The sequence below is a fragment of the Callithrix jacchus genome, chromosome 18 (assembly GCF_049354715.1).
Source record: "Callithrix jacchus isolate 240 chromosome 18, calJac240_pri, whole genome shotgun sequence".
Taxonomy (NCBI): domain Eukaryota; kingdom Metazoa; phylum Chordata; class Mammalia; order Primates; family Cebidae; genus Callithrix; species Callithrix jacchus.
Window position 1 is genome coordinate 22,449,714 of NC_133519.1, and position 7,518 is coordinate 22,457,231.

Sequence of the window (7,518 nt, forward strand, 5' to 3'; positions counted from 1 at the left end):
GTATATATATGGATGTGTGTATATAAATGTATGTGTACAGATAGGTCTACATGTGGATGTAGATGCTCGCAGCTCTTCCTGCTGACAGGCACCTCCTAGCACTGGCTTTCTCCAGTGTGTATCAGAGGCTGTGCGGTGGTGTCAGAGCTTCCTCAGGGTGTGGGTGAACTGGGTGAGCACAGAATTTCTCTCTCAAACCACAACATTTTGCAGTTAAAGACAACACTAGTCACAAATGCGTCAGGTCAGCAGGCATAAACTGGGGCTCTGCAGGCAACCCAGGACCCAACCCCCACACACCAGGGCAGGGGGTGCCAAACAGAACACTTCCAATATCAACCTTAAATCACACAAACTCTAAGGTTGAACCCAAGCCTCGAACCCCTGGGCCCAGGGATTCGAGGTTGAACCCAAGCTCTGGCACTTTGTATTCATGAGCTCATCTGCCTCAGTCTCCTCATCTTAAATGGGGTTACAAAGAGGACTTGAAGAATAGACTTCCTGTATGCTGGAACAGGCTCCAGAAAGTTAGAGTGCTGGCTGTTACTGTAATTTTGATGAGTCTGGGGCAGATGGAAGTAGAATTTCTCCAAAGGCAAATAAACATTTTGAGGCCTTAGACAGCTCTATAGGGAGTGGCAGGAAGGTCCGAGGGGAGGTACAGGCAATCTGTGCTTGCACATGTAGCAAATAACAAGACGTTCAAGGGCCCCTGGGAGTTCTGGAAATGAGGCAGAATTCTCAGCCATCAGACAGGTGGGGCTGTAGGAGGACGACGGCTCTCCCCTGACATGAGTCTTCACCCAGGCTGATGGCACAGGTGGAAGTGGAGAGAGTATTTATGCAGCAAGACATCCAGCCTGGCTTCAGATGCTCCACTCCAGGCCCCTGAGAAGACACTGAAAACTGAGGCAGAATCGGTGATCCGATGCTGAACGTGCCCAGTGGTCATGCCTGGCGAGATCAAGTCTAAAGCTGCTATTTGTACCTGGCTGGAGTGCAGCGGCACGATCTCGACTCACTGCAACATCCACTTTCCAGATTCAAACAATTTGCCTGCCTCAGCCTCCTGAGAAGCTGGGCCTACAGGCATGCACCACCACACTCAGGTAAGTTTTGTATTTTTTGTAGAGAGAGGGTTTCACCTTCTTGGCCAGCCTGGTCCCAAATTCCTGACTTCATGTGATCCTTCCGCCTTGCCTCACAACATTCATACACTTTTTGAAGTCACTGATCTGCCTGAAAAGGGGATAGAAGTTTTAAATCTCCCTGGGATGGAGGAGGAAGACACAAAATTTCAACACAAGGACAAGAGCTTCAAGTGCCTAAGTTCTATCCAGGTACCTTTTGGTAAGATCTCTTGAAAAGCACCTACAAAGATGAAAACGAGCCTGAACAATATAGTAAGACCCATCTCCACTAAAAAAAAAAAATAAAAATATAGAAAGGCATGGGGGCACAGGTTTTAGTCTCTGCTACTTGGGAGGCTGAGGCAAGAGGATCGCTTGGGCCCAGGGGTTCAAGGCTGCAGTGAATTAGGATCATGCCATTAAATAGAAGACCTTGTAAAAGAAAGAGAAAAGTCGGGGAGAGAGAAAAGAGGGGGACGAGAGTGGGAAAGGGAAGAAAAAAGTAGGAAGAGGGAATAGTGGGAGGAAAAGAAAGAAAAGAAAAGAAAAAAAAGAAAGAACATAGAAAAGAAATAAGAAAAACATATAAACCTTCTGGCCAGGGAATTCCACTGTTAATAATTTACTCTGTGAGAGAATGGTGTTCTCGACAGAATACTTTTAACAGGAAACCTGGGAAAAACTCAAGAGCCCTTCATTATGAAACTAGCTGAATACATTCCATTCCATGGACTATTACATGGTCATTTGCACTACACGGGAGATGCTGATTTTATTAGGTGGATATATTAACTCCATGTGCTGATTGTGTGCATAGATAATCTTGGAAAAGAAATACCAAAGGAACCGTAACAGTGGTTGGCTTCGAGGAGGGGTGGGAGAGCGGCTTTAAGGCTGCACCAACACCAACCTATAGAACTTTTTGCAATAAAGACCATGTTTCCGGGCCATCTGCAGCTGTGGAGCACTTGAAATGTGGCCCACGCAGCCAAAGAACCAAATCTTTCATTTTCTTAAATGTTAATTTATTTAGATTTTTTTTTCTTTTTTGAGATGGAGTCTTGCTCCGTTGCCCAGGCTGAAGTGAAGTTGCATGATCTTGGCTAACCGCAACCTCTGTCCCCCAGGTTCAATCACTTCTTTTGCCTCAGCTTCCCAAGTTGATAGGGTTATATGGGCTCACCACCGCATCCGGTTACTTTTTGTGTTTATAGTAGAGATGGGGTTTCACCATGTTGGTCAGGCTGCTCTCAAACTCCTGACCTCAGGTGAGCCACCCGACTCGGCCTCCTAAAATGCTGGGATTACAGGCATGAGCCAACATATCCAGCCTCACTTAGATTTCATAAACACATATGCCACGAGCTGCCATATGGGAGACTCCGTTCTATACTCTTTCATAGTTTTTGAACTCTGAATCATTTAAATAAATAGCCTATTTTTTTTAGTTGTAGCACTTAATAGAATAGTATTTAGATTGTATTAATCTAAATAAAATCTACCATAGAATTTACATTTTACCAGTGAATGCTGGTATATAAAAAGATTGCCAAGGTGTGTGTGTGTGTGTGTGTGTGTGTGTGTGTGTGTGTGTTTTCATGTGCACGTTTATGTGTATGTATATTTCTTTTTTTTTTTTTTTAGTTAGTCTCGCTCTGCAACCCAGTCTGGAGTGCAGTAGTACAAACTTGGCTCACTGCAACCTCTGCCTCTAGGGTTCCAGTGGTTTTCCTGCCTAAGCTTCCTGAGTAACTGGGATTACAGGTACGCACCACCACATCCAGCTCAGTTTTGTATTTTTAGTAGAGAAGGCGTTACACCATGTTGGCCAGGCTGGTCTTGAACTCCTGATCTCAAGAGATCCACCTGCCTCGGCCTCCCAAAGTACTGAGGATTACAGGCATGAGCCAGCATGCACAGCTAAAAAGGTGTGTTTTTTGAGAAAAATGAACAACGTACAAGCAAAAAATAGGAAACAGCTGGGGGTGGTGGCTCATTCCTATAATCCTAGCACTTTGGGAGTCTGAGGTGGGAAGATCACTGGAGTCCAGGAGGTTGAGACTGCAGTGAGCCATGAGTGCACCACTGCCCTCCAGCATGAGTATTGCAGTAAGACCCTGCCTCAAGAAAAACTAAAATTTTAAAAAACCAAAACCTAAGCAAGACAATTGGATTATCAGGCTATTTTATGATACGTGCCTTCCTCAAAACTTGTTACGGTATCATCACATCACTCATCCGATGTGAAAAAATAAAAAATAAAACCCAGAAACTCAAACTAAAAATATTTGCAAATCTATACTGTTATGCGTTGTGCTCTGTCTCCCCAAAAGACGCTGAAGCCCTACACCGCCGGGTCTGTGGATGCAACCTTATTTGGAAATAGCCTCTTCACATGTGATCGAGCTAAGCTGAGGTAATGAGGGTGAATCCTAATCCAGTGTGCCTGGTGTCCTTATAAAAAGGGGATGTTTGGACAAAGACACCTACAAAGGGACGACAATGTCAAGACAGAGACAGAAGACCACCTGCAAGCAAAGGAACTCTGGAGGCTCTGAGAATCCATGAGCGAGACCTGAGATAGATCTCCCTCACAACCTTCAGAGAAAAAACAAACAAACAATAAAAAAATCCCTTGATTTCAGACTCCTGGTCTCCAGAGCTGTGAGAATAAATCTCTGTGGTTGAAGCCACACAGTTTAGGGTACTTTGTTAAGGCAGCGCTGGGAAATAAATGCAGAGTTCTTGGGGCATGCATCAACACTTCTGAAGGAAATGTGGAACGTGCAATGCTTGAACTTACAATTCATACCTTTCTCTACTCTGAATTCTTTTTTTTGAGAGGCAGGGTCTCACTCTGTCACCCAGGCTGGAGTGCAGTGGCACAAGCATGGCTCACTGCAGCCTCCAGCTCCTGGGCTCCAGCAATCCTCTTGCCTCAGCCTCCTGAGTAGCTGAGACTACGGGCACATGCCACTGTGCCCAATTTTTAAAAAATGTTTTGTTGCCCAAGTTTACCTGGAACTCCTAGCCTCAAGTGATCTTTCCATCTTGGCCTCCAAAATTCTGGGATTATAGGTATAAGCCATTGTAACTGGCTTACCTTTAAAAAACAAAAACAAACAAACAAACAAAAAAACAGAATCTTCCTATATTGCCCAGGCTGGAGTCCAGGGACATGATCTCGGCTCACTGCAACCTCCACCTCCTGGGTTCAAGCAATTCTTTTGCCTCAGCCTCCAGAGTAAGTCAGCTTATAGGCTCCTACCACCACAACTAGCTAATTTGTGTATTTTTATTACAGGCGGGGTTTCACCTGTGGGCCAGGCTGGTCTCGAACTGCTGACTTCAGGTGTCCGCCCACTTCAGCCTCCCAAAATGCTATGATTGTGGCTCACTGCAATCTCCGCTCCTGGGTTCAAGCAATGTTCCTGCTTCAGCCTTGCAAGTAGCTGGGATGACAAGTTCCTGCCACCATGCCAGTTTTTGTACCTTTAGCAGAGACGGTGTTTCACCATGTTGGCCAGGCTGGTCTTGAACCCCCGACATCAGGTGATCCGACTGCTTCAGCCTCCCAAAATGATAGGATAACAGGCATGTGCCACTGTGCCCGGCCCACTTCTGTTATTATTACATTGTAATATATAATGAAATATTTACACAACTCACCGTAACGTAGAATCAGTGGGAGCCCTGAGCTTGTTTTCCTGAAACTAGAGCATCCCTTCTGGGGGTGACGGGAGACACTGACAGATAAACAGGCATTGGATTCTCATAAGAAGCATGCAGTCCAGGTCCCTCGCATGTGCTGCTTACAGTAGGGTTTGCATTCCTATGAGATTCTAACAATGCCACCGATCTGACAGAAGGTGGAGCTCAGGTGGTGATGCCAGAAATAAGGAGCGGCTGTGAACACAGATAAAGCCTCCCTAGCCCGTTCGCTGCTCACCTGCCCAGTTCCCAACAGGTGAGACGGGCACGGTGGCTCGCGCCTGTAATCCCAGCACATTGGAAGACTGAGGCAAGTGGATCACCTGAGGTTGGGAGTTCGAGACCAACCTGACCAACATAGAGACACCCTGTCTCTAGTAGAAATACAAAAATTAGCCTGGCATGGTGGCTCATACCTGTAATCACAGCTACTTGGGAGTCTGAGGCAGGAAACTGGCTTGAATCTGGGAGACAGAGGTTGCAGAGAGTCACGATCATGCCATTGCATTCCAGCCTGGGCAACAAGAGCAAAACTCCCTGTCAAATAATAATTTTAAAAAAAGCCCAGGTGCAATGGCTCACACTTATAATCCCAGCACTTTGGGAGAATGAGGAGGGCAAATCACCTGAAGTAAGGTGTTTGGGACCAGCCTGGCCAACATGGTGAAACCCTGTCTCTACTAAAAATACAAAAATTAGCCAGGTGTGGTGGTACATGCTTGTAATCCCAGCTACTCAGGAGGCTGAGGCGGAAGAATTACTTGAGCCTCGGAGATGGAGGTTACATTTACCTGAGATCGCACCACTGCACAGACTGAGACTCTGTCTCAAAAAGAGAAAAAAAGAAAAACAGGCTACTGGTACAGATCCGTGGCCAGGAGGGTTGGGGACCCCAGCTGTAGACAATATGTAATGATCAAATTGGGGTAACTGAGACAGTCATCACCTCAAATATTTATCTTTTGTTTTGGGAACACGAAAATCATTCTCTTCTAGCTATCTTGAAATATTCAAATAAAAAAAAATTCTCATTCACTGTAATTTCCCTTGTGCACTATTGATTGCTGTAACATATTCCTTCTGTCTAGGCCTTCTGGTCTTTCATTCATTCTTTTTTAAAATTATTTTCATTTATTTCTGAGACAGTCTCTCGCTTTCTGCCAGGCTACAGTGCAGTGACATGATCTCGACTCACTGTAACCTTCACCTCCTGGGTACAGGCAATTCTCCTGCCTCAGCCTCCTGAGTAGCTGGGATTACAGGTGTGCATCACTATTCCTAGCTAACTTTTTTTATTTTTAGTAGAGATGGGGTTTCACCATGTTGTCCAGGCAGGTCTCAAACCCCTGACCTCAAGCAATCCACCCACCTCGGCCTCCCAAAGTGCTAGGATTACAGGCATGAGCCACAGCACCTGGCCATTTATTCATTCTTACATTCATTCATTCTATGAATAACTACTGCCTGGTTATCATATACCTGACAGGGTTCCGGGCTCTGGGGAAACAGCAATGAGGAAAACAAAGTTGTTGCTCTCTTAATGGATCCATCATTCTAATGAGGGGGAAAGAGACAGGCGATCCATAAACAAACCATTAACACAGACAGCACATCAGGTGGAGAGTGCTATGAAGAATAAAAACTAAAGCAGGTATGGCCAGGTGCGGTGGCTCCCATCTGTAATCCCAGCACTTTGGGAGGCTGAGGAGGATGGATCCCTTGAGGTTAGGAGTTCAAGACCAGCCTGGCCAACATGGTGAAATGCCATCTCTACTAAAGGTACAAAAAAGATAATTACCTAGGCGTGGTGGCAACTGCCTGTAATCCTAGCTACTCAGGAGGGTAAGGTGGGAGGATTGTTTGAACTTGGGAGGTGGAGGTTGCAGTGAGCCGACATTGCATCACTGCACTCCAGCCTGGGGAACAGAGCAAGACTGTCTTCAAAAATAAAAAAGTAAAGAGAAATCGGGTGCAGGTTAGAGTGCACTAGCACAAGCAGGGGTGCTCAGGTGGTGGTGAAGGTGGTCAGGAAAGGACTCTTTGTGAAGGTGATAGACATGAGGGCTAAGCCTGGGGACTCCTGAAGACAGCAGCATGGGAGGGCCCTAGGTATTGGTCCCATTTGTGGTATTTTTGTTTTGTTTGGTTTGGTTTTTGACACAAAGTCTTACTCCGTCACCCAGGCTGGAGTGAAGTGGCACAATCTCGGCTCACTGCAACCTCCACCAACTGGGTTCAAGGCACCTCAGCCTCCCAAAGAGCTCAGATGGCAGGCATGAGTCACTGTGCCTTGCCTATGCATCAACATGTTTAAATTCTTCTGAAAGCTGTGCTTTAGGAAGAGTGATCTGAGAGCAATAAGAAATAAATGACAGAACGGCAGAACAAGGATCATGTCAGTGACAGGGTGGCTATGGACATTTGCTGGCCAGCAGCAAGAAAGGCACTCAGACCCTGGATTCTACCTCGGCAGTCTGTCTGCACCTGAACCCTCCTCCCCACATCAGTGGAAGCCTGGAACTCTCAGAAGAGCAGACCTCAACGGCCGCTGTCACCTTCACCAGAATGATGGAACTAATTCATTCACGCAGAAGAAAGCAGAAACCCGGTGAGAACAGGATCCAGAATGTGTGGGTTTTGATGGACAGGGTGGTAGGATCAGGGAGGTTCCACCTAC

The 7,518-nt window shown here is 46.1% G+C and overlaps 1 protein-coding gene and 1 pseudogene across 17 annotated transcripts in view; one reads left to right on the plus strand and one right to left on the minus strand.

The window, feature by feature from the left end:
• The window catches only part of LOC103791242 (uncharacterized), a 101,173-nt gene that overhangs the window by 28,947 nt on the left and 64,708 nt on the right, over positions 1–7,518 (minus strand). The window lies entirely within an intron of this gene.
• LOC144580286 (small nucleolar RNA U13) lies at positions 3,277–3,374 on the plus strand (annotated as a pseudogene).